General features: G+C 41.6%; 1 non-coding gene and 1 pseudogene across 1 annotated transcript; one reads left to right on the forward strand and one right to left on the reverse strand.

Annotated features, from left to right (window-relative positions):
* Window positions 1-1,025: 1,025 nt before the first annotated feature.
* Window positions 1,026-1,202, reverse strand: LOC140280563 (U2 spliceosomal RNA; annotated as a pseudogene).
* A 23,709-nt stretch (window positions 1,203-24,911) lies between these two features.
* Window positions 24,912-25,102, forward strand: LOC140280446 (U2 spliceosomal RNA). The gene has a single exon (XR_011909413.1). It is a non-coding gene; the product is annotated as a U2 spliceosomal RNA (small nuclear RNA).
* Window positions 25,103-25,505: the final 403 nt, after the last annotated feature.

The following is a 25,505-nucleotide window of genomic DNA, read 5'->3' on the forward strand; positions in this document are numbered from 1 at the left end:
CCTTCTTGCAGCTGAACACCTCCTCTCCCACTTATGATCATGTGCGGATTGATTTTCGAAAATTTTCTTTCATGTTTTCTAGCAATTAATAATGGACATTTAGACCTTCTTGCAGCTGAACACCTCCGCTCCCGCTTTTGATCATACATTGTCAGGCATTCGCACCTTGTCTTACCCGCTTTTTACAAACTTTAGTCGAACATTCACACCTTTTTGCAGCCGAACACAGTTTTTTGCAGCCGAATTTGGGCATTCGAACCTTTTCATACCCACTTTTTACCAACTATGGTCGGACATTCAAACCTTCTTGTAGCCGAACACATCCACTCGTGCTTTTGATGATGAATGGTATGGCATTCAAACCTACTTGTTGCCCGCTTTTCATTAATTATGGGTGGACATTCACACCTTGTCGCAGCCAAACACCTCCGCTCCCTGGTTTGATCATGTATGGTTGGACATTCGCACCTTTTCTCACCCGCTTTTTGCAAAGTATGGTCGGCCATTCACAGCTTCCTCTCCACCATACTTGTATGGTGGGATATTCACACCCACTTGCATCCGAAGACCTCCGCCCCCACTTTTGTTGATATTTAGTCGGTCATTCGCACCTTACCCGCTTTTGGCAAACTATGGCCTTCTTGCAGCCAAAAACCTCTGATCTCGCTTTTGATGATGTAAGGTTGGGCATTCAGACCTTGCTTCACCTGCTTTTCACCAAATATAGTCGGACATTCACACCTTCTTGCAGCCGAACACTTCCGCTCCACCTTTTAGTTTTCTATGGGGCATTCACACCTTTATTTTCACCGCATTTTATAAAAACACCACGGGAACACCGTATTGAGGCTTTGTTCTGACCGCTCATTCGGTGTCGCGTTTCTTTCAAGCATTTCTCCTGGTTAGCCCGCACTCGGCTCGCTCCCAGAGCCGTGTTAAAGTCTACTTCGCATTCACTCTCTTTTCTCAGCAGACTAAAAGAAACTTCCATCCTGCACCGCTGTTTGCTTTTTCACAACAGCAGAGGAGAGCGCACCGTTCCCAGCGGCACTGCAATACCGGGTCGATGCTTGGAGTGAACGGAGCAAGCTCCTTTTTCAACTCCTATTGATAAAAATCCATTTAATATGTAGTCCTTGCATAGACATATCACATATTAAACTGATAAGTACAGATGGATTATGTGCAATTATTAAAGAGAGTAGAGGACGATCTCTCTCGTTGGAAGTCCTTACCTATATCACTTATGGGGAGAGTTACAACCATTAAAATGATGATACTACCAAAAGTTAACTATTTGTTCTCAATGATCCCCATAAAACCACCTGCTACTTGGTTTAAGTCACTAGATTCATGCATCTCCAAATTTCTGTGGAAAAACAAACCACCACGTATTAGTTTAAAAACCCTACAGAAGACCAAGGACAGTGGTGGATTAGATTTACCTCATTTTCAGCACTATTCCTTAGCCAATAGGTTACAATATATATCAAAATGGTTTAAACCTTGTTGTTGTCACAGTTCCCAGAGACGTTGTAATCGTTGAGGATTCTATATTCACCCCCTCATTAGAGGCACGTGTTGCAGATTGATGACACTGAATCTTCTTCTCTGTTCATTGCTGGCATCATTCCCAGCATCGTAAGTGTTCGTGGCATTGTTAGCCTCTTCTTCTGGATCTTGATATCGAGCATCCTTTTGTATTTCTGGTTTGTAAGTCCTCTCTCTTCGTTCACCGGAGTCTTCGTCTCTTTGTCCTTGAGTTTGGTGATATTTTCTTTTTTTGATGCCTTGACACAGTGTGACAGGTGATACCACGTGGGAGATCCTTTAACTTGGACTGCTGTCCCTGTGCTGCGAAATGGCTGTGCTGCTCAAATGGTCTCTCCTTCATCATATACACAGTTATTTATACATCACCTTCCACCATGAAGCGTTGTCCCTTTTTGTTTCTCTCTTTGTTTTTAAAATGCTGTTATGCATGTCTAAACCAATCCATTAAACTAGATCATTTTGGCAGTAAAGCGATCTACAATGTGCTTGGTCGCAAAGCTGCTCATCTGTGGTAAACAGCTCTTCAGAAAGGCATTCTTCAATTGATTTCACTAATTTTATGTAATAATTTTGTGATTTCCTACAAAACTACACTTCTTCTCCCATCTGTCTGAGTATTTAATATTGTCTGGGTCCCGTTAAAACATGTATTTTTCCCATCTAATTCCTTGTTTGCTTTAAAACAAGTATTCCCCATTTTCTATCCCTTCAGTAGCCAACCAGTTTGTATGGAGTACACTGGAGCAACTTGACTGATCAGTAAAACACTGCTTTTGTTGTCACCGCAAGGCTTCCCCCGTCGGTTGTTTCACTGAGACACTACTGAGTAACTACAACTCAACACAGTTTATACACATAACATTCATATACATACTAACAAACAAACAAACAATAATTTATCGCAATTTTCTCATCTCTGTTTGAACGTACACCCAGGTAAATATTCCTGTAGTCTTCTCATACCGACTATGGACCCATTCATTGTTTAACTTCACTGTTTTGCAAATCCTAATTGAATATTACACATTGACATTGAACTTTACTGGATAAGCAGGTCTTCATTGCATTCAGCAGCCTATATGTGAGCATTTATTTGTAAGCTGTTCTTCTTTGCATTTATACGCAGCAAGCAATTCTTCACTGCACATGCATATGTAAATAGTAAAACAATTCCAATGTGTTAGCGAAACCTTCTATATCACAGTGGTTTCTAAGGTCTATTTTAAGTTCTTTGCCATCAGTGAGATGACATTGTTTACAAAGTGTGTCAAATTATCACTGAAGATCTTTTCAGGAATTTCAAATCTAGAAATGAGTTATTTTACGCGTGATTTTGCTACTGAGAGTGCATCTGCTTGTGCACATGGAAATATTTCAGACCATTTGGTAAAAACCTCTGTTGTCACTGAGCAGAATCGTTTCCCTTAACATTAATTTAGTTCAATGAAATCTACAAAATAATGAAATAATGAAATCCAAACAAATATGTTGAAAAAGATACACTGGCTTAGGGAATTATCTTCGTTTTGGTCTTAGATTGCCCTGTGGAATGTATTTTGCACATATTTGACCTGCTAGACAAAACTTTATTCATTTATTTATTCTAAAAAATATTTTTTTAATAATTAGTAAAACCATATGCTGTAAAAACCTGGTTCATTATTGCTTCCATCCCTCCTGTTGAGACATGACATGGTCCGTGGCTCAATACTGCAGCATATTTAAACAAATTCTTTGGCAGTATGGTTTTCCTTCCGGTCATTCATACGAGTCTATTGTAGATGGCAATTGAATAACATCTAATAATGCTAAAATATTTGTAGTTTATACATTTAGCTGTGGATGTCAACATACCTGTTTTTCCAATGCTGTGTTAACACATGTACAGTTGAGAAGGCATACTGACTGTCAGTGTAAACGTTAACAACCTTTTTGTTATTTAATTTACAAGCTTCAGTTAAAGCTACCAATTCGACTGCTTGAACAGAGTAATTTTTTGGTAGTGGTTGTTTTAAGAAAACTTCAGTTTCTGTTACTACTGCAAATCCTGTAGCATTTGTGCCATCAGGGTTTTTTTCCTTGATCTGTTGAATAAATATAGTTATTTCTGCATTTTCATAACGTATATCAGTTAAGTCTGGCCTGGGTAAAACACTGATGGTTATTTCTGACATGCAATCATGAGGCTTTCCATCTGTGGGGTAGGTAGCAGTGTGGATGGATTAAGTGTAGCACATCTCTCGACAACAAGGTGTGGCTGTGAAAGAAGAACTGTTATGTAGGAAAGATGTCTGGTAAAGATATTTTGTTAAGTAACCATATCACAGCCACTGCATGAGGTACCTTAAGTGTTAATGGGTGAAATAACACCATTATTGTTGATGCCTGCACTGCCAATGGCTTCTGGCCATTGATTCAAAAGTACGATCTCGTCCCTTTTTCCCCCTTTCAGTGGACACTGGCCCCTAATTACCGCAATTCAGCAGGGGGTCTTTCATTAGGAGTACTGGACTCCCCCGTGCACGGTTTCAGCTCCGACCCTGGACAGCGGAAAAAACGTTGAGATCTGGTTTGAGGACCCAATTGTTGAGAAAAGTCTCTCAATGAGACTCAGAGTTGCTGGAGTCAGTTAATGCAAAGGTTTAATCTTGCAGCAAGTTCAAGAATGTGTGTGTGTATGGGTGTATGTGTGCGAACGTGTGTGAGTTTGTGTGTGTGAGACTTTAAAGAACCTGTTATCCACAGGCAGGTCTTGACTAGTATGGCATGGGTCCAGCCTGTCTCATCTTTTTTGGAAGGTCCAGCGCTCGGCCGTAACCCTTCTGTCTGTTTGGACTCTCACATACATTCGGTTAATCATAGAAAAATGAGAACAAAACTTTTTAGCCCCTTAAATTCATAAAACAGACATGGTGCAGTTATTTCCATTCTAGAAAATAAGAGTAATCACCACCATTCCTATAAATTCTGGATATTCTAACAATCTGAATCTTTTTTAAATGTTCGATGAAGCCCTTTGCTGTTCTGTTTAGAGACTCAGCTGATCATAAACCAAGTTTTGCTCTTGAACCAAGCTTCTAAACTCTTCACCTTTTTCATTTCTCAGTTAGTATTCACTTTAAAACTGATTAAAAGAAAAATTAAATGAATGCCTATCAACAAATGTGGGATCTAAACTCTAGTGCTTCCTCTAAAATAATTTCCTTTCTCAATTCAGAAATGTGTGTGTGTAAGTCACAACACCCGTGACACCAAAACGGCTTTCTTTCCTCTCTTTTCTCTACACTCTGCACTGTGAGCACACACAACAAATCAGAAAGGCTTTTTTCTCTCTTTTCTACATTATGGACTGTGGGGACACAAAACCGCTCTCTCTTTTTTTTTTTTGATTGTGTGCCAGGGCGTTGTCTCACGTATTAGATTATGCTTAAGATACGAATGGGTTTATCAGTCACATCAGAATCCATACATACTGATCCTCCCGTAATAAAATGGTCGGATCTTATCAAACACACTTTGTTTCTTGTGACAAGTCAGCCAAACAGCGTATACACGTCAAGACACTGAATCAAGTTTGCCACAAGAACTCATAAGTTTGGCAGTATTGCTCTGCCGTCAGCAATCATACACCCATTTTATTTTCATGAGACATGTGCAGGCACCTGTTCATCTACTGTTCTATCACTATGAATTAGTTTATCTATTATCAATAAGGATACTTCTACAACTACTATCAAAGTATGTCCGGACTTCTTATGTTGTCAGTTGCTATATATGAATAAGTGGGTTGCTACTGAAAAGCATTAAGCATGTCACACAGCCCAAACATATAACATTTCAGGACACACCACACAGTTAACAACCACAGTGAAGCATGTCAAAGCCCAAACATGTAACATTCAACAGGACACTTACACAACACATTCAAATCAAACAGTCAGACAACATACAAGAACCTATACCCCAGCCGGCATTGCTCCCTGCCTATTTTCCTACAACTCACTATGTGTGCGCACACCTTTATTCACAAACTCTTCAACTTATACTCTTTTACCGAAGCTGCTACAGCTCGATTGGCCAAATACCCTTAGATCCTATTTCGGTGAATTTGACATCTGCCTTGTATGTAACAGATTAGCGGTTTAGCAGTTTTAATTTAGTTTGAGTGAAGGAATTCATTTTATAGCAAAATCCGAAATCGTGAAGAACTCATGGAAGTAAGCTTATTCTCGGATTCCTGAATCTTTAGATTTGCTCTTTCTTTTACTGCAAAGTACAATGTTGAGCAGCACTAATGAGTTGTTTCTATTTTTGGCAGGCTTTACCTTTGCGGATGAAGCCCTTTCTGTCTGTGCAAAAGAAATCTTGTTACTGTGCAGAGTGACTTCTCTGAGTAGAGTCGCATTACTTGTTGCGACTGTGCCGATGTTCGAAGCTGGAGTGCAAAGTTGTTGCTTGAATGGTGCTCGCTGGAGCGTGCGGTAGTGTAAAGTTATACCATTTAAAAGGGCTGAAGAGTGCTCAGTGCAGCGGGTGGGCGGAGGTGCGGAATGCGAAGTAGACTTTCACACCTTCTTTTAGCCGAACAACTCCGCTCCCGCTATTGATTGTGTAGAGTCGGGTATTTTAACCTTTTCTTACCCGCGTTTTACCAACTATGGTCGGACATTCACACCTTCTTACAGCGGAACACCTCCGCTCCCTCTTTTGATGGTGTATGTTCTGGCATTCGAACCTTTTCTTACCCACTTTTTACAAACTATGCTCGGACATTCACACCTTGCAGCGAAACACCTCCGCTCCCTCTTTTGATTGTGTATGTTCGGGCATTCGAACCTTTTCTTACCCGCCTTTTACAAACTATGGTCGGACATTCAAACCTTCTTGTGGCCGAACACATCCACTTCTGCTTTTTATGATGTATAGTTGGGCATTCACACCTTTTCTTACCCATTTTTCAGTAATTATTGGTGGACATTCAGACCTTCTTGCAGCTGAACACCTCTGCTCCCGCTTTTGATGGTGTATAGTCGGGCTTTCGAGGCTTTTCTTCAACGGTGTTTACAAATTATGGTTGGAAATTCAGACCTTGCAGCCGAACACCTCCGCTCCCTCTTTTGATCATACATTGTCGGGCATTCGCACCTTGTCTTACCCGCGTTTTACAAACCATGGTCGGACTTTCACACCTTCTTGTAGCCGAACAACTCCGCTCCCGCTATTGATTGTGTACAGTCGGGTATTTTAACCTTTTCTTACCCGCTTTTTACCAATTATGGTCGGACATTCACACCGTCTGACAGCGGAACACCTCCGCTCCCTCTTTTGATGGTGTATGTTCGGGCATTCGAACTTTTTCTTACCCACTTTTTACAAACTATGGTCGGACATTCAAACCTTCTTGTAGCAGAACACATCCACTTCTTCTTTTGATGATGTATGGTTGGGTATTCGCACCTTTTCTTACCCATTTTTCAGGAATTATGGGTGGACATTCACACCTACTTGCAGTCGAACAGCTCTGCTCCCACTTTTGATTATGTTTGGTTGGATATTCGAAACTTTTCTTAACTGCTTTTTACAAACTTTGGTCGGACGTTCACACCTTCTTGCAGCCGAACACCTCCGCTTCCGCTTTTGATGGTATATATTCGGGCATTCGAACCTTTTCTTACCCGCTTTTTACCAACTATGGTCGGACATTCACACCGTCTTTCAGCGGAACACCTCCGCTCCCTCTTTTGATGGTGTATGTTCGGGCATTCGCACCTTTTCTTACCCGCTTTTTACAAACTTTGGTCGGACGTTCACACCTTCTTGCAGCCGAACACCTCCGCTTCCGCTTTTGATGGTATGTATTCGGGCATTCGAACCTTTTCTTACCCGCTTTTTACCAACTATGGTCGGACATTCGCACCATCTTACAGCCGAACACCTCTTCTCCCGCTTTTGATGATGAATGGTCCGGCATTCTTACCTTTTCTAACACATTTTTCAGCAATTATTGTCGATCATTCACACCTTTCTCATCAGCTTTTTGCAAATTATGATCTGACATTCACACCTACGTGCAGCCGAACACCTCGGCTTCCGCTTTTGATGGTGTATATTTTGGCATTCGAACATTTTCTTACCCGCTTTTTACAAACCATGGTAGGACTTTCACACCTTCTTTTAGCCGAACAACTCCGCTCCCGCTATTGATTGTGTAGAGTCGGGTATTTTAACCTTTTCTTACCCGCTTTTTACCAACTATGGTCGGACATTCACACCTTCAACATGCCCTTCTATGTCCACAATTTTGGCGTCACGAACAGGATCCCTCGACTGGTGTCTCTGGACCGGACCGCAGTGCATGGCCAGCCTGGACTGAAGTAGCTGTTCCAGCCTCATACCTCCGAGGCCTTTTCTGAGAGAGAGGACTGGCAGGTCCTTTTCCTGAATACCAGCGCTGGGATCATTTTTTAAATATGATAGTCTGAGATGATAGGACTGCTTTTTAGTTTTTATTTGAATAAAAGAGGGTTTCCCAGTTGTGTCATTAGTGAGACAGAGATTTCATGGGTAAGGGAAACTTTTGAAGCAGTCCGAAGAAGTGTGAGTACAGATTAAGGTCCTCATTGGAGACGTCCTTTGAGTGAAGGAATATATTTCCCCATTCCAAGTCTGAGAATGGGAAACAGTAGGTCTCAGACTTTTGACCCTACCGGGGGACCTAAGCATGTTGAAATGAAAAAGAAATATGGTCCAGAGGTTTTCCACCTGAAGGTTCTTTTAGTATGTTAGAAATAAGAAAATTAGAAGAAAAGTTTTGCAAATATGAGAAAGAGATGAAGCAAAAAAAAAGAAAATTAAGTTTAAATAAGAAGTAAGAAAGGTATAGAATGTTGGAAAAAATAAAGTGTATTAAGAGAAAGAAAGGAAAATGTTAAACAAATGCCATGACGGAATGTTGATAATAATTTAGTATGTGGACGAAAAGATAATTCAGCTCTGATTAAGACTGAATCTTCTTTTAAACCACCACCATATTGCACTGATAACACTTTTTCTCCTTCTGCACCTCTTTACCCCACCCTGAGCGCTCTCGCTGTGCCGGATCCAGACCTGGACTCCTGCCCTCCACGACGCCTGCAACAACAACAGCCAGCCCTGCCACAAGCCTCTGGCTCTCGGGAAGAAGGGACTTCTTCCATCCTCCCTCGGGAAGAAATTCCATCATTCTCACAACATCAGTTACATAGGTCTGATGATGAGGAAAAGGAAGACATTTGGTTCTCCAGCGTACCTGCCCAAGAACTTTTAACGCAAGTGACAAAAATCCTTTACCCACAATCTGGACTTCAGAGATCTAAACGTGAGAAAAAACAAAACCAGATTCAAACCATGCCTATGGTTAAAGTTGCAGTTCCCACTGGACCATTACTGGTTTATCGACCCTGGACTGAGACTGACATCATGGAAGCATAACAATGCTTACCAGATCCAGAGATTTCTGGACCCCATTTTGCTGACGAGTTGCGAGATTTCTGCGCACAATTCTGCCCGACCGGGGTTGAATTGCGTCGCATATTGGCAAAAAAGTTCAAACTGACCGACCTCTGCAAAATAGAGGCCAGTATGCTACAACTGGATTTGCGACCTACCAACAGTGAACGAGGACATAATGATAACGCTCAATATGAAGCAGCCATCCAAAGACTGTGTCAAGCCATCACCACTCAATTTCCAACCAAAATCAATATGTCCCACATTTACACCTGCAAACAGAAACCCGGTGAAGGGACTGATGATTTTGTACACCGCATCCTTGAGGAAGTCAGCAAGCACAGCGGTCATCAGAGACCAAGGGATTTGGGTAATGAATCAGGACCATGGGAGAGTATTGCATGCAATGCAATAATTAAAGGCCTCATGCCAGATGTCGCCACTAAAGTAAAGAACATTTACGTGGGATGGTGTGAGGGTCCTCGTTTGGCTGACGTTCGCCGATATGCTCACCATGCGGAGAACCAAGTTGAGACGCGTAAGATATAGGACAAGTGTGAAAAGGAGCTGCATTTGGCAGCCATGACCATGTATTACGCAGTTGGTGTAAACAGAGGACGAGGCCGAAGTCGAAGACGTGGACGTGTGGGAGAGGAGGTCGAAATGGGCCACGCCAGAGCTATGATCCGAATATTTGTTTTTACTGTGGCTGTGTCCACAGCTGAAAAGTGATGAAATTGGGCAAAAGGCTGACTGAGGGTGGGAGGCAGGTTCTGGACGTCACGCGGCAGCGGAGCCTCCACTAATGGGTGATAGCACAAACACACTCACACATTTTTCCTGCTCTGTGTAGTGAAGAAACGCTTGCCGACTGTGATTCACGTAGTAAAGTTTTGCATGCTATTTCCGTCCTAGAGCAAAGATATTTCTCTCAGAATATAGGAACTTATGTTCATCAGTAGTGACGTCAGGGGAGTTTGATTGTCCTCCAAAGTTAAGTGGAAACCACGTTTACTCTATGTCTGCATCAGGCCAGGTTGTGAAGGAGAAAATGACATCGCCCATTGCGTGTGTCACTCCAGATGGGCTCTCCTTCAAACACTCATTTTTGTTATCAGAGTTGTGTCCCATTAACCTGATGGGCTGTGATCTCATGTGTAAATTAGGCATTATTTTAACTTCTACACCAGAGGGTGTTAACGTTATGTTACAGCCTGACAAAGTTTTCACAGCAGTGCAGTTTGAGTCATCTGCACTTACATATGCTTATGAGTGGAAACTTCCCAGCTCTCCTTTTTCACAACAACTAGTGGAAGAAGCAAAAGCGTTAGTTTCACCCCTTTCTGATTTCATGCAACCTGCTGATTTGCACTGCACATCACACATTTCTTTGGGGCCTGACAATGACTATGAGAAGAAGTGAAAAAATATGTGCGCCTACTTTATTGACTCCAGAGCACTTCGATTTTTTTAATGTTTGTGGTACTCGCCCTCACATTTCCTTGGCCAAACGTACACACTGGCAGTGACAAGGTGTGGGAGAGTTTGTTGCTACATGTCAGAAAGAAATGGAGTGGACTGTTTCACCTGCTGATCCAAATTTGATGTTTTCTGAACGATTGTCAGCATACAAAAAAACATTTTTGAGTACAATGCATTGTCAAAGAACTGTGGACTTAATTCCTACCACAGAATCACATTTTGAAGCATGTTTTTTATCTGAAACAGATTTGTCTTCGATACCCATGTTGGCTGAAGTGCCCAATGATCTTTGGGCTAAGAGCAAATATGATGTGGGGTTGATAAAAGGCTGTGAACCAGTAATTGTCACCCCTAAATCAGACTTTTGTCCATGTAAAAAACAATACCCTTTTAAGCCTGAAGCAATTAAAGGGATTAAACCTGTTTTTCAATCTTTTCAGAAAACAGGCGTTATTGTTCCTTTTGAAAATTCACCTGTGCTTACTCCATTGTTTCCTGTTAAAAAGATTAAAGATGCTGGCCAGCCAGATGAATGGCGTTTTGTACAGGACCTCCAAGCGGTGAATGCTGCAGTTCAGCCACATGCTCCTACTGTGCCCAACCCACACACTATTTTGTCTCAAATTACATCAGATGCACAGTTTTTCTCAGTGGTTGACTTGTCGCCAGTGCACCCTGATAGCCCATTTTGGTTTGCTTTTTAGTTTGAAGGGAGATCTTGGACTTTTACCCGGTTATGCCAGGGGTACTGTGAAAGTCCCACTATTTACAATGCTGCCCTCAAAGCTAGTCTGGATTAACTTCAATCAACCACAGGCTCTGCTCTTTTGCAGTATGTGGATGACATCCTTTTATGTGGTCCATCTAAACAACAGTGTGAAAAAGACAGTGAATCTGTTGAAACATCTTCCTTCTTATGGCCATAAAGCCAGCCTTTCTAAGTTACAGTTTGTACAGGACGAAGTCACCTTTTTGGGTCATGTGATTTTTAAGGATGGGCGCTCACTTTCTCCTAAACGTGTTGCTGCAGTTCAGATCATTCCTAAACCGGTTACTAAAAAACAGCTTATGTCATTCTTAGGTATAACATCTTACTGCAGGAACTTTATTCCTAACTACTCTTTTCTCGAAGCTCTCTTAGGTGCTCTTATCCATGGTAAAGGCAGCTGCAGTTCTGACATGCAGCTCCAGCCTTTAGTCAGCTTAAGCTGGCTCTTCAAACAGCACCAACACTTGGCATTCCAGATCCTCATAAACCTTTCATACAGGCAGTTGATGAGAAGCATGGTTGTATGACATCTGTTCTTATGCAGGAACATGGGGCAGGCAAAGGCCAGTGGCTCATTTCTCAGCAAAACTGGACTCTGTGACTGCAGGCCTGCCTGGTTGTCTTCGTGCTGTTGCAGCTGCAGAGAAAGCTGTCCTGGCCTCCCAAGATATTGTGGGCTACGCTAATTTGACTGTTTTGGTTCCTCATGCTGTTGCCTTTATTCTTCTCGAGCAGAAAACTTCACATCTTTCAACTGCTCGTTGGCTCAGATACACCTCTGTGATATGCCAAATGTCACTGTTAAACGTTGTACTGTTCTGAATCCTGCTACTTTGCTTCCGACTCCTGAGGATGGGGAGCCTCATGACTGTGAAGCTGTTTTGGAACAAGTTTGTACACCCCGACCTGATCTTTTAGAGACTCCTCTTCCAAACTCTGACATGATTCTTTTTGTAGATGGATCAGCTTTGCGTGATCCAGCCACAGGTACTAACTGTGTTTGGTTTGCAGTATGTTCTTCACATGACACTTTGTTGTCTGGTTCTCTTCCTAAACATTTCTCTGCTCAAACTACTGAGCTTATTGCACTTACTGAAGCTTGTAAGTTGGCAGCTGGTAAGTCTGTCACTATTTACACAGATTCCAGATATGCTTTTGGTGTTGTTCATGACTTTGGTGCGCTGTGGAAACACAGGCATTTCCTTAAATCAGATGGTAAAACTATTCTGAACTCCAAGCAGGTTTCTGATCTTCTTGATGCGATCCTTTTGCCTACAGCAATCTCGGTCTGTAAGTGTGCGGCTCACACTAACTCAGACGATCCTGTTGCTTGTGGCAATGCCAGAGCTGATGCTGCAGCTAAGCAAGCAGCTAATTTTTTTCCTGTTTTCGCTTCCCTCTCTTTGCAGGCAGAAGACTCCCTCACAGATCTCCATGCTTTGCAAACTTTTGCCTCTGCAGATGAAATTTGGTCCTCTGGACGCATTTGGTCCTCTGTGGGTGCAACTCATATGGATGGTGTTTGGATGGGACCTGATGGTAAACCCTGTCTACCTAAACACTTTTTTCCTCATTTTTCAAAATTGACACATGGGTTGGACCATGTGTCAAAAGGGGGGATGCTGAATGCACTCACTGCTCAGTGGTTCACAAAAGGGTTCAGTTCATATGCGCAAAAATACTGTCAGTCATGTATGGTTTGTGCCACACATAATGTAGGAAAGGCATTACACACATCGCAAGTTGCACACCCTCCACCAGAGAAACCTTTTGAACATTTGATGATGGATTTTGTTGAACTCACACCAGCTGAAGGAAAGAAATATGCACTAGTAATAGTGGACGTGTTTAGTAAATGGGTTGAAGTTTTCCCTGCAAAACATGCAAACAGTAATGCAGTGACTAAAGCACTGCTAAACAGAAATCATTCCTAGATGGGGCATTCCAGAGAAGATCAGCAGTGATAATGGCACACATTTTGTAAACACTGCATTGACTGAGGTTGGTAAATTCCTGGGAATAACCTTGCGCACACATTGTGCTTATCATCCACAGAGTGGAGGTGCTGTGGAAAGAGAAAATGGTACATTAAAGTCCAAGTTAGCCAAATGTTGTGAAGAAACAGGTCTGCCATGGACAAAAGTATTACCTATTGTGCTTACCTACATGAGAATGAGAATCAGAGCTCAAGTGAATCTCAGCCCATTTGAAATTTTATTTGGCAGACCTCCTAACCTGGGATTGGGACCTGTAACCAGACCCCTCCCTTCCACAACTGTTTGTGATGATGCTATGTTGTCTTACTGTCGAAACCTTTCCACTGTTCTATCTCAAGTTTCACAGACAGTAAAAGCAGCCCTTCCAGCCACAGAAAACACACCACTCCAACCAGATGACAGGTGGTGAAGGAACTTCGCAGGAAACATTGGAAGTCCAAACGTTGGCAAGGCCCGTTCCAGGTGCTACTGGTCACTCATACAGCTGTTAAAGTTGCAGAGAGAGCAACCTGGATTCATGCCAGTCACTGTAAGAAGGTACCAGAACCAGTAGATGACTTCCACCCTGACATACATCAGCCTAACCAACACGCCCGGAAGGACAAAGATAAGAGTCAGCAGTAAAAGCTGTACTCCACCGGTGTGTTAAGTGCTAGTAACCTCTGACACCGAAGATTGAAACATCCTTACTGAGACCTGCGATGAAGATGATCATACACATGCTGTGAACCATGGAAGAAACTGTTTGTTGTTTGTATTTTCTTATTTGTAACCAGCATGTGCACATTGTATCTTGATTTCACAGGAAGCAATAATACAGGGCTGCTGTATTTTTCCCTGTGTGAAAGGCCTCATTGTATGTATCTCACCAAATGATTCAAATGACTCAAAGAACTTTTTTGCTTTCAAAATTTTTCCTCTAGTGACGCTGACTTAGAGAGGGATGAAGATAATCATATTTAATTGTTCATGTTTTGATTGTTTATCATTGGACCCTTTATCACTATGATGCCTGCATTTTAAACTCACGTTGTGTGCAAATACAGGCTGATGTTTTACAGATAAAGTTATTATTTTCCTTGTTTCTTTTGGGTTGATTAATATAATGGTATTATTATAATCAAAAGGGAGGAATGTAATGGAAAATAATTCTTATATGCATTGTATTGAGTGTTACTGTGTATAACCTGCAAATGACCGAGCTGCAAGGTACCACCCTGCCCTGTTTTCTTAAATTCCTCTTTACAATGGTGGGCTTGTTATTATGAGATAGCTGCACTTTAGGGGGGACAGGGTTAGGCTGGTATTTACGAGTGTGTCTGGGTAACCTCAACTAATGGTTGGGGAGGAAAGTTAGAAGAACAATCAATTATACCCAAAAACAGATGACGTGATGAGTGGGCAATATAACTGTGTGTTTTTGCTTCAGTGGTCAGAGCAACTCTGTATTCTGTACTGTGTTGTTCTCTCTTGCAAGATATTATTATTAAAGCCTCTTATCTCCTCAAAGGAAAATAACTGACTCCCCAAGTGCAAGTGTCAGGACAAATGATCAAACTTCTCCAAGCTTCAGTCTGCAGAGAGGTACAAGACAGGGTTGCCCACTTTCGCCCTCACTTTTTGCTATTTTCATCGAACCTTTAGCAGCTGCTATCAGACAAGATAGAAATATTAAAGGCATCCAACCCCAAAATATTGAGCATAAAATAAGTCTTTATGCTGATGATGTATTACTTTTCCTTCAGAACTCACAGACGTCTCTCACTCACACGATCACACTCATAAATAAATTCTCAGCACTTTCTGACTACTCTATCAATTGGTCTAAGACCACAGTTCTGCCCATTAACTATAGGGACCAGAATATACCTGCGATCACTTTACAGTCAGGAAATATTAGATATTTAGGCATAAACATTTCCTCCAGGCTCTCAGGGCTAACAAAGCTAAATTATGTGCAATTATTAAAGACAGTAGAGGACGATCTCTCTCGTTTGAAGTCCTTACCTATATCACTTATGGGGAGAGTTACAACCATTAAAATGATGATACTACCAAAAGTTAACTATTTGTTCTCAATGATCCCCATAAAACCATCTGCTACTTGGTTTAAGTCACTAGGTTCATGCATCTCCAAATTTCTGTGGAAAAACAAACCACCACGTATTAGTTTAAAAACCCTACAGAAGACCAAGGACAGTGGTGGATTAGATTTACCTAATTTTCAGCACTATTCCTTAGCCAATAGGTTACAGTATATATCAAAATGGTTTAAACCTAGCCCAATAGATGAACCATGGATAAATATAGAACAAGCATTGTGTGATAATCTGGAAATCTCTGACCTGCCACTTATTAGTCAAAACGTAAAAAATCACAAATGTTTCAAAAGCATTAACATCAGCACCTCTCTGACAGCCTGGTAGGAATTTCTTAAAATAACAAAGTCTTCACTTGTCCTGTGTAAGCTTACACCCATCTGGAACAATCCTGACATCCTGCAAAACAAAAAAATGCTAAACTTTACTCTCTGGAAGATCAAAGGAATCAAACATCTGGAACATATAATCCAAAATGGACATTTTATTTCATTTGATGAGCTCATATCACAACATGAGATAGGCAGCAATAAATTCCTAGAATATCAACAACTTAAGTCTATAATAACAAAGAAATATATCCTCCACCAACCAGACTTACAACTCCCGATTAGGGTAGTAGAATTTCTAAGCATCTGCACCCCAAAACTACTATCAAAAATATATAAATTATTGTCTAAGATAGATGACACAATGTCTCTACCGTCCTCAAAATGGGAGGCAGATTTATCCATCAGTTCTAGTCATAGCTTCTGGCCACATATATGTTTGAACACCTTCAGAATGACTCAAAATCCTAATTTACAGCTCATACAATACAAAATTCTTCATAGAACACACTATACAGGACAAAGGATGTTCAGGATGGGTCTAACACACTCAAACATCTGCTCACATTGCACAGATAACACACCTGATGATTATGCACACGCTTTGTGGTTTTGTGCGCCTGTCCAGAGGTTCTGGCTTGAAGTCTTTGCGGACCTATCAACATGACTAAAGTGTAGCATTCCTGCATGCCCCACACTGTGCATACTGGGTGACTTAGACAACATCAATGTGGAATTTAGCTTAGCACACATGATCCTCACAGTGTTATGTATAGCAAAGAAAACTATTCTCATGAACTGGAAAGCGAAGAACAATCTGTGTATTAACCAGTTTAGAAATTTTCTTTTAGATTATATTAGCATGGAAACAATGTTTGCTTCCTCAAAACATCAATTGGCTGAATTTAATTCTCTCTGGTCCCTTCTGATTAGCTTGATCACATAGTGGTGGTGGTGGGTTGCTGTCCCGTCGCTCTGGGCGGTTGGGTGTGTGCTGGGGGGGGCTGTGTGGCTTCGGGCGTCTGGTGGTCTCTCGGGTCGTGGGGAAATACAGCAGCCCTGTATTATTGCTTCCTGTGAAATCAAGATACAATGTGCACATGCTGGTTACAAATAAGAAAATACAAACAACAAACAGTTTCTTCCATGGTTCACAGCATGTGTATGATCATCTTCATCGCTGGTCTCAGTAAGGATGTTTCAATCTTCGGTGTCAGAGGTTACTAGCACTTAACACACCGGTGGAGTACAGCTTTTACTGCTGACTTTTATCTTTGTCCTTCCAGGCGTGTTGGTTAGGCTGATGTATGTCAGGGTGGAAGTCATCTACTGGTTCTGGTACCTTCTTACAGTGACTGGCATGAATCCAGGTTGCTCTCTCTGCAACTTTAACAGCTGTGTGAGTGACCAGTAGCACCTGGAACGGTAGATAAGCACAATAGGTAATGCTTTTGTCCATGGCAGACCTGTTTCTTCACAACATTTGGCTAACTTGGACTTTAATGTACCATTTTCTCTTTCCACAGCACCTCCACTCTGTGGATGATAAGCACAATGTGTGCGCAAGGTTATTCCCAGGAATTTACCAACCTTAGTCAATGCAGTGTTTACAAAATGTGTGCCATTATCACTGCTGATCTTCTCTGGAATGCCCCATCTAGGAATGATTTCTGTTTAGCAGTGCTTTAGTCACTGCATTACTGTTTGCATGTTTTGCAGGGAAAACTTCAACCCATTTACTAAACACGTCCACTATTACTAGTGCATATTTCTTTCCTTCAGCTGGTGTGAGTTCAACAAAATCCATCATCAAATGTTCAAAAGATTTCTCTGGTGGAGGGTGTGCAACTTGCGATGTGTGTAATGCCTTTCCTACATTATGTGTGGCACAAACCATACATGACTGACAGTATTTTTGCGCATATGAACTGAACCCTTTTGTGAACCACTGAGCAGTGAGTGCATTCAGCATCCCCCCTTTTGACACATGGTTCAACCCATGTGTCAATTTTGAAAAATGAGGAAAAAAATGTTTAGGTAGACAGGGTTTACCATCAGGTCCCATCCAAACACCATCCGTATGAGTTGCACCCACAGAGGACCAAATGCGTCCAGAGGACCAAATTTCATCTGCAGAGGCAAAAGTTTGCAAAGCATGGAGATCTGTGAGGGAGTCTTCTGCCTGCAAAGAGAGGGAAGCGAAAACAGGAAAAAAATTAGCTGCTTGCTTAGCTGCAGCATCAGCTCTGGCATTGCCACAAGCAACAGGATCGTCTGAGTTAGTGTGAGCCGTACACTTACAGACCGAGATTGCTGTAGGCAAAAGGATCGCATCAAGAAGATCAGAAACCTGCTTGGAGTTCAGAATAGTTTTACCATCTGATTTAAGGAAATGCCTGTGTTTCCACAGCGCACCAAAGTCATGAACAACACCAAAAGCATATCTGGAATCTGTGTAAATAGTGACAGACTTACCAGCTGCCAACTTACAAGCTTCAGTAAGTGCAATAAGCTCAGTAGTTTGAGCAGAGAAATGTTTAGGAAGAGAACCAGACAACAAAGTGTCATGTGAAGAACATACTGCAAACCAAACACAGTTAGTACCTGTGGCTGGATCACGCAAAGCTGATCCATCTACAAAAAGAATCATGTCAGAGTTTGGAAGAGGAGTCTCTAAAAGATCAGGTCGGGGTGTACAAACTTGTTCCAAAACAGCTTCACAGTCATGAGGCTCCCCATCCTCAGGAGTCGGAAGCAAAGTAGCAGGATTCAGAACAGTACAACGTTTAACAGTGACATTTGGCATATCACGGAGCACAGAGGTGTATCTGAGCCAACAAGCAGTTGAAAGATGTGAAGTTTTCTGCTCGAGAAGAATAATGGCAACAGCATGAGGAACCAAAACAGTCAAATTAGCGTAGCCCACAATATCTTGGGAGGCCAGGACAGCTTTCTCTGCAGCTGCAACAGCACGAAGACAACCAGGCAGGCCTGCAGCCACAGAGTCCAGTTTTGCTGAGAAATGAGCCACTGGCCTTTGCCTGCCCCATGTTCCTGCATAAGAACAGATGTCATACAACCATGCTTCTCATCAACTGCCTGTATGAAAGGTTTATGAGGATCTGGAATGCCAAGTGTTGGTGCTGTTTGAAGAGCCAGCTTAAGCTGACTAAAGGCTGATTCAGCCTCAGGAGTCCATGGAACACGATCAGCTGACTGGAGCTGCATGTCAGAACTGCAGCTGCCTTTACCATGGATAAGAGCACCTAAGAGAGCTTCGAGAAAAGAGTAGTTAGGAATAAAGTTCCTGCAGTAAGATGTTATACCTAAGAATGACATAAGCTGTTTTTTAGTAACCGGTTTAGGAATGATCTGAACTGCAGCAACATGTTTAGGAGAAAGTGAGCGCCCATCCTTAGAAATCACATGACCCAAAAAGGTGACTTCGTCCTGTACAAACTGTAACTTAGAAAGGCTGGCTTTATGGCCATAAGAAGGAAGATGTTTCAACAGATTCACTGTCTTTTTCACACTGTTGTTTAGATGGACCACATAAAAGGATGTCATCCACATACTGCAAAAGAGCAGAGCCATTCATCTGGCTGGCCAGCATCTTTAATCTTTTTAACAGGAAACAATGGAGTAAGCACAGGTGAATTTTCAAAAGGAACAATAATGCCTGTTTTCTGAAAAGATTGAAAAACAGGTTTAATCCCTTTAATTGCTTCAGGCTTAAAAGGGTATTGTTTTTTACATGGACAAAAGTCTGATTTAGGAGTGACAATTACTGGTTCACAGCCTTTTATCAACCCCACATCATATTTGCTCTTAGCCCAAAGATCATTGGGCACTTCAGCCAACATGGGTATCGAAGACAAATCTGTTTCAGATAAAAAACATGCTTCAAAATGTGATTCTGTGGTAGGAATTAAGTCCACAGTTCTTTGACAATGCATTGTACTCAAAAATGTTTTTTTGTATGCTGACAATCGTTCAGAAAACATCAAATTTGGATCAGCAGGTGAAACAGTCCACTCCATTTCTTTTTGACATGTAGCAACAAACTCTCCCACACCTTGTCACTGCCAGTGTGTACGTTTGGCCAAGGAAATGTGAGGGCGAGTACCACAAACATTAAAAAAATCAAAGTGCTCTGGAGTCAATAAAGTAGGCGCACATATTTTTTCACTTCTTCTCATAGTCATTGTCAGGCCCCAAAGAAATGTGTGATGTGCAGTGCAAATCAGTAGGTTGCATGAAATCAGAAAGGGGTGAAACTAACGCTTTTGCTTCTTCCACTAGTTGTTGTGAAAAAGGAGAGCTGGGAAGTTTCCACTCATAAGCATATGTAAGTGCCGATGAATCAAACTGCACTGCTGTGAAAAAAGGCTGTAACATAACCTTAACACCCTCTGGTGTAGAAGTTAAAATAATGCCTAATTTACACATGAGATCACAGCCCATCAGGTTAATGGGACACAACTCTGATAACAAAAATGAGTGTTTGAAGGAGAGCTCATCGGGAGTGACAACACGCAATGGGCATTGTCATTTTCTCCTTCACAACCTGGCCTGATGCAGACATACAGTAAACGTGGTTTCCACTTAACTTTGGAGGACAATCAAACTCCCCTGACGTCACTACTGATGAACATAAGTTCCTATATTCTGAGAGAAATATCTTTGCTCTAGGACGGAAATAGCATGCAAAACTTTACTACGTGAATCACAGTCGGCAAGCGTTGCTTCACTACACAGAGCAGGAAGAATGTGTGAGTGTGTTTGTGCTATCACCCATTAGTGGAGGCTCCGCTGCCGCGTGACGTCCAGAACCTGCCTCCCACCCTCAGTCAGCCTTTTGCCCAATTTCATCACTTTTTAGCTGTGGACAGTCCTTCTTCCAGTGTCCAGTCTGGCCACAGTAAACACAAATATTCGGATCATAGCTCTGGCGTGGCCCATTTCGACCTCCTCTCCCACACGTCCACGTCTTCGACTTCGGCCTCGTCCTCTGTTTACACCAACTGCGTAATACATGGTCATGGTTGCCAAATGCAGCTCCTTTTCACACTTGTCCCTTTTGGTTGTCTTACGCGTCTCAACTTGGTTCTGAGCATGGCGAGCATATCGGCGAACGTCAGCCAAACGAGGACCCTCACACCATCCCACGTAAATGTTCTTTACTTCAGTGGCGACATCTATATAATATTGTCTGGGTCCCGTTAAAACATGTATTTTTCCCATCTAATTCCTTGTTTGCTTTAAAAAGAGTATTCCCCATTTTCTATCCCTTCAGTAGCCAACCAGTTTGTATGGAGTACACTGGAGCAACTTGACTGATCAGTAAAACACTGCTTTTGTTGTCACCGCAAGGCTTCCCCCGTCGGTTGTTTCACTGAGACACTACTGAGTAACTACAACTCAACACAGTTTATACACATAACATTCATATACATACTAACAAACAAACAAACAATAATTTATCGCAATTTTCTCATCTCTGTTTGAACGTACACCCAGGTAAATATTCCTGTAGTCTTCTCATACCGACTATGGACCCATTCATTGTTTAACTTCACTGTTTTGCAAATCCTAATTGAATATTACACATTGACATTGAACTTTACTGGATAAGCAGGTCTTCATTGCATTCAGCAGCCTATATGTGAGCATCTATGTGTAAGCTGTTCTTCTTTGCATTTATCAGCAGCAAGCAATTCTTCACTGCACATGCATATGTAAATAGTAAAACAATTCCAATGTGTTAGCGAAACCTTCTATATCACAGTGGTTTCTAAGATCTATTTTAAGTTCTTTGCCATCAGTGAGATGACATTGTTTACAAAGTGTGTCAAATTATCACTGAAGATCTTTTCAGGAATTTCAAATCTAGAAATGAGTTATTTTACGCGTGATTTTGCTACTGAGAGTGCATCTGCTTGTGCACATGGAAATATTTCAGACCATTTGGTAAAAACCTCTGTTGTCACTGAGCAGAATCGTTTCCCTTAACATTAATTTAGTTCAATGAAATCTACACAATAATGAAATAATGAAATACAAACAAATATGTTGAAAAAGATACACTGGCTTAGGGAATTATCTTCGTTTTGGTCTTAGATTGCCCTGTGGAATGTATTTTGCACATATTTGACCTGCTAGACAAAACTTTATTAATTTATTTATTCTAAAAAAAAAATTCAATAATTAGTAAAACCATATGCTGTAAAAACCTTGTTCATTATTGCTTCCATCCCTCCTGTTGAGACATGACATGGTCCGTGGCTCAATACTGCAGCATATTTAAACAAATTCTTTGGCAGTATGGTTTTCCTTCCGGTCATTCATACGAGTCTATTGTAGATGGCAATTGAATAACATCTAATAATGCTAAAATATTTGTAGTTTATACATTTAGCTGTGGATGTCAACATACCTGTTTTTCCAATGCTGTGTTAACACATGTACAGTTGAGAAGGCATACTGACTGTCAGTGTAAACGTTAACAACCTTTTTGTTATTTAATTTACAAGCTTCAGTTAAAGCTACCAATTCGACTGCTTGAACAGAGTAATTTTTTGGTAGTGGTTGTTTTAAGAAAACTTCAGTTTCTGTTACTACTGCAAATCCTGTAGCATTTGTGCCATCAGGGTTTTTTGCTTGACCTGTTGAATAAATATAGTTATTTCTGCATTTTCATAACGTATATCAGTTAAGTCTGGCCTGGGTAAAACACTGATGGTTATTTCTGACATGCAATCATGAGGCTTTCCATCTGTGGGGTAGGTAGCAGTGTGGATGGATTAAGTGTAGCACATCTCTCGACAACAAGGTGTGGCTGTGAAAGAAGAACTGTTATGTAGGAGAGATGTCTGGTAAAGATATTTTGTTAAGTAACCATATCACAGCCACTGCATGAGGTACCTTAAGTGTTAATGGGTGAAATAACACCATTATTGTTGATGCCTGCACTGCCAATGGCTTCTGGCCATTGATTCAAAAGTACGATCTCGTCCCTTTTTCCCCCTTTCAATGGACACTGGCCCCTAATTACCGCAATTCAGCAGGGGGTCTTTCATTAGGAGTACTGGACTCCCCCGTGCACGGTTTCAGCTCCGACCCTGGAAAGCGGAAAAAACGTTGAGATCTGGTTTGAGGACCCAATTGTTGAGAAAAGTCTCTCAATGAGACTCAGAGTTGCTGGAGTCAGTTAATGCAAATGTTTAATCTTGCAGCAAGTTCAAGAATGTGTGTGTGTATGGGTGTATGTGTGCGAACGTGTGTGAGTTTGTGTGTGTGAGAGTTTAAAGAACCTGTTATCCACAGGCAGGTCTTAACTAGTATGGCACAGGTCCAGCCTGTCTCATCTTTTTTGGAAGGTCCAGCGCTCGGCCGTAACCCTTCTGTCTGTTTGGACTCTCACATACATTCGGTTAATCATAGAAAAACGAGAACAAAACTTTTTAGCCCCTTAAATTCATAAAACAGACATGGTGCAGTTATTTCCATTCTAGAAAATAAGAGCAATCACCACCATTCCTATAAATTCTGGATATTCTAACAATCTGAATCTTTTTTAAATGTTCGATGAAGCCCTTTGCTGTTCTGTTTAGAGACTCAGCTGATCATAAACCAAGTTTTGCTCTTGAACCAAGCTTCTAAACTCTTCACCTTTTTCATTTCTCAGTTAGTATTCACTTTAAAACTGATTAAAAGAAAAATTAAATGAATGCCTATCAACAAATGTGGGATCTAAACTCTAGTGCTTTCTCTAAAATAATTTCCTTTCTCAATTCAGAAATGTGTGTGTGTAAGTCACAACACCCGTGACACCAAAACGGCTTTCTTTTCTCTCTTTTCTCTACACTCTGCACTGTGAGCACACACACCAAATAGGAAAGGCTTTTTTCTCTCTTTTCTACATTATGGACTGTGGGGACAGTCCATAATGTGTGCCAGGGCGTTGTCTCACGTATTAGATTATGCTTAAGATACGAATGGGTTTATCAGTCACATCAGAATCCATACATACTGATCCTCCCGTAATAAAATGGTCGGATCTTATCAAACACACTTTGTTTCTTGTGACAAGTCAGCGAAACAGCGTATACACGTCAAGACACTGAATCAAGTTTGCCACAAGAACTCATAAGTTTGGCAGTATTGCTCTGCCGTCAGCAATCATACACCCATTTTATTTTCATGAGACATGTGCAGGCACCTGTTCATCTACTGTTCTATCACTATGAATTAGTTTATCTATTATCAATAAGGATACTTCTACAACTACTATCAAAGTATGTCCGGACTTCTTATGTTGTCAGTTGCTATATATGAATAAGTGGGTTGCTACTGAAAAGCATTAAGCATGTCACACAGCCCAAACATATAACATTTCAGGACACACCACACAGTTAACAACCACAGTGAAGCGTGTCAAAGCCCAAACATGTAACATTCAACAGGACACTTACACAACACATTCAAATCAAACAGTCAGACAACATACAAGAACATATACCCCAGCCGGCATTGCTCCCTGCCTATTTTCCTACAACTCACTATGTGTGCGCACACCTTTATTCACAAACTCTTCAACTTATACTCTTTTACCGAAGCTGCTACAGCTCGATTGGCCAAATACCCTTAGATCCTATTTCGGTGAATTTGACATCTGCCTTGTATGTAACAGATTAGCGGTTTAGCAGTTTTAATTTAGTTTGAGTGAAGGAATTCATTTTATAGCAAAATCCGAAATCGTGAAGAACTCATGAAAGTAAGCTTATTCTCGGATTCCTGAAACTTTAGATTTGCTCTTTCTTTTACTGCAAAGTACAACGTTGAGCAGCACTAATGAGTTGTTTCTATTTTTGGCAGGCTTTACCTTTGCGGATGAAGCCCTTTCTGTCTGTGCAAAAGAAATCTTGTTACTGTGCAGAGTGACTTCTCTGAGTAGAGTCGCCTTACTTGTTGCGACTGTGCCGATGTTCGAAGCTGGAGTGCAAAGTTGTTGCTTGAATGGTGCTCGCTGGAGCGTGTGGTAGTGTAAAGTTATACCATTTAAAAGGGCTGAAGAGTGCTCAGTGCAGCGGGTGGGCGGAGGTGCAAAGTGACACTATGGCCATAAAAAGAACACCGCTACAAGTGCGCATTGTGCCAGGAAGGGCCCTCGGACGTGAACCAGTGGACAGTTATCGCTTCTCGGCCTTTTGGCTAAGATCAAGTGTAGTATCTGTTCTTATCAGTTTAATGTCTGATATGTTCTCTATGCGAGGACTACATATTAAATGGATTTTTATCAATAGGAGTTGAAAAAGGAGCTTGCTCCGTTCACTCCAAGCATCGACCCGGTACTGCAGTGCAGCTGGGAACGGTGCGCTCTCCTCTGCTCTTGTGAAAAAGCAAACAGCGGTGCAGGATGGAAGTTTCAGGGAGCCTAAGATGAAACTTTCTTTTAATCTGCTGAGAAAAGAGAGTGAATGCGAAGCAGACTTTAACACGGCTCTGGGAGCGAGCCGAGTGCGGGCTAACCGGGACAATTGCTTGAAAGAAACGCGACACCGAATGAGCAGTCAGAACAAAGCCTCAATACGGTGTTCCTGTGTTGTTTGTGGCTGCCTTGTCTTTTGCACAGAGTAAAAGACAAGGCAGCCATCGAATAGGGCCCGATTGTTCCTACTTGGTCAGCCGAGGAGCAAGGGGGGGAGCAAGCGTCTCAACCAAGCAAAGCTCACCATGGGGAAGGTGGCTATGCCAACTAGCCTGATGCCCTGCTCCCGCAGTGATG

This window comes from Leuresthes tenuis, unplaced genomic scaffold (assembly GCF_036924035.1).
Source record: "Leuresthes tenuis unplaced genomic scaffold, fLeuTen1.0.hap1 SCAF_21, whole genome shotgun sequence".
Lineage (NCBI taxonomy): Eukaryota > Metazoa > Chordata > Actinopteri > Atheriniformes > Atherinopsidae > Leuresthes > Leuresthes tenuis.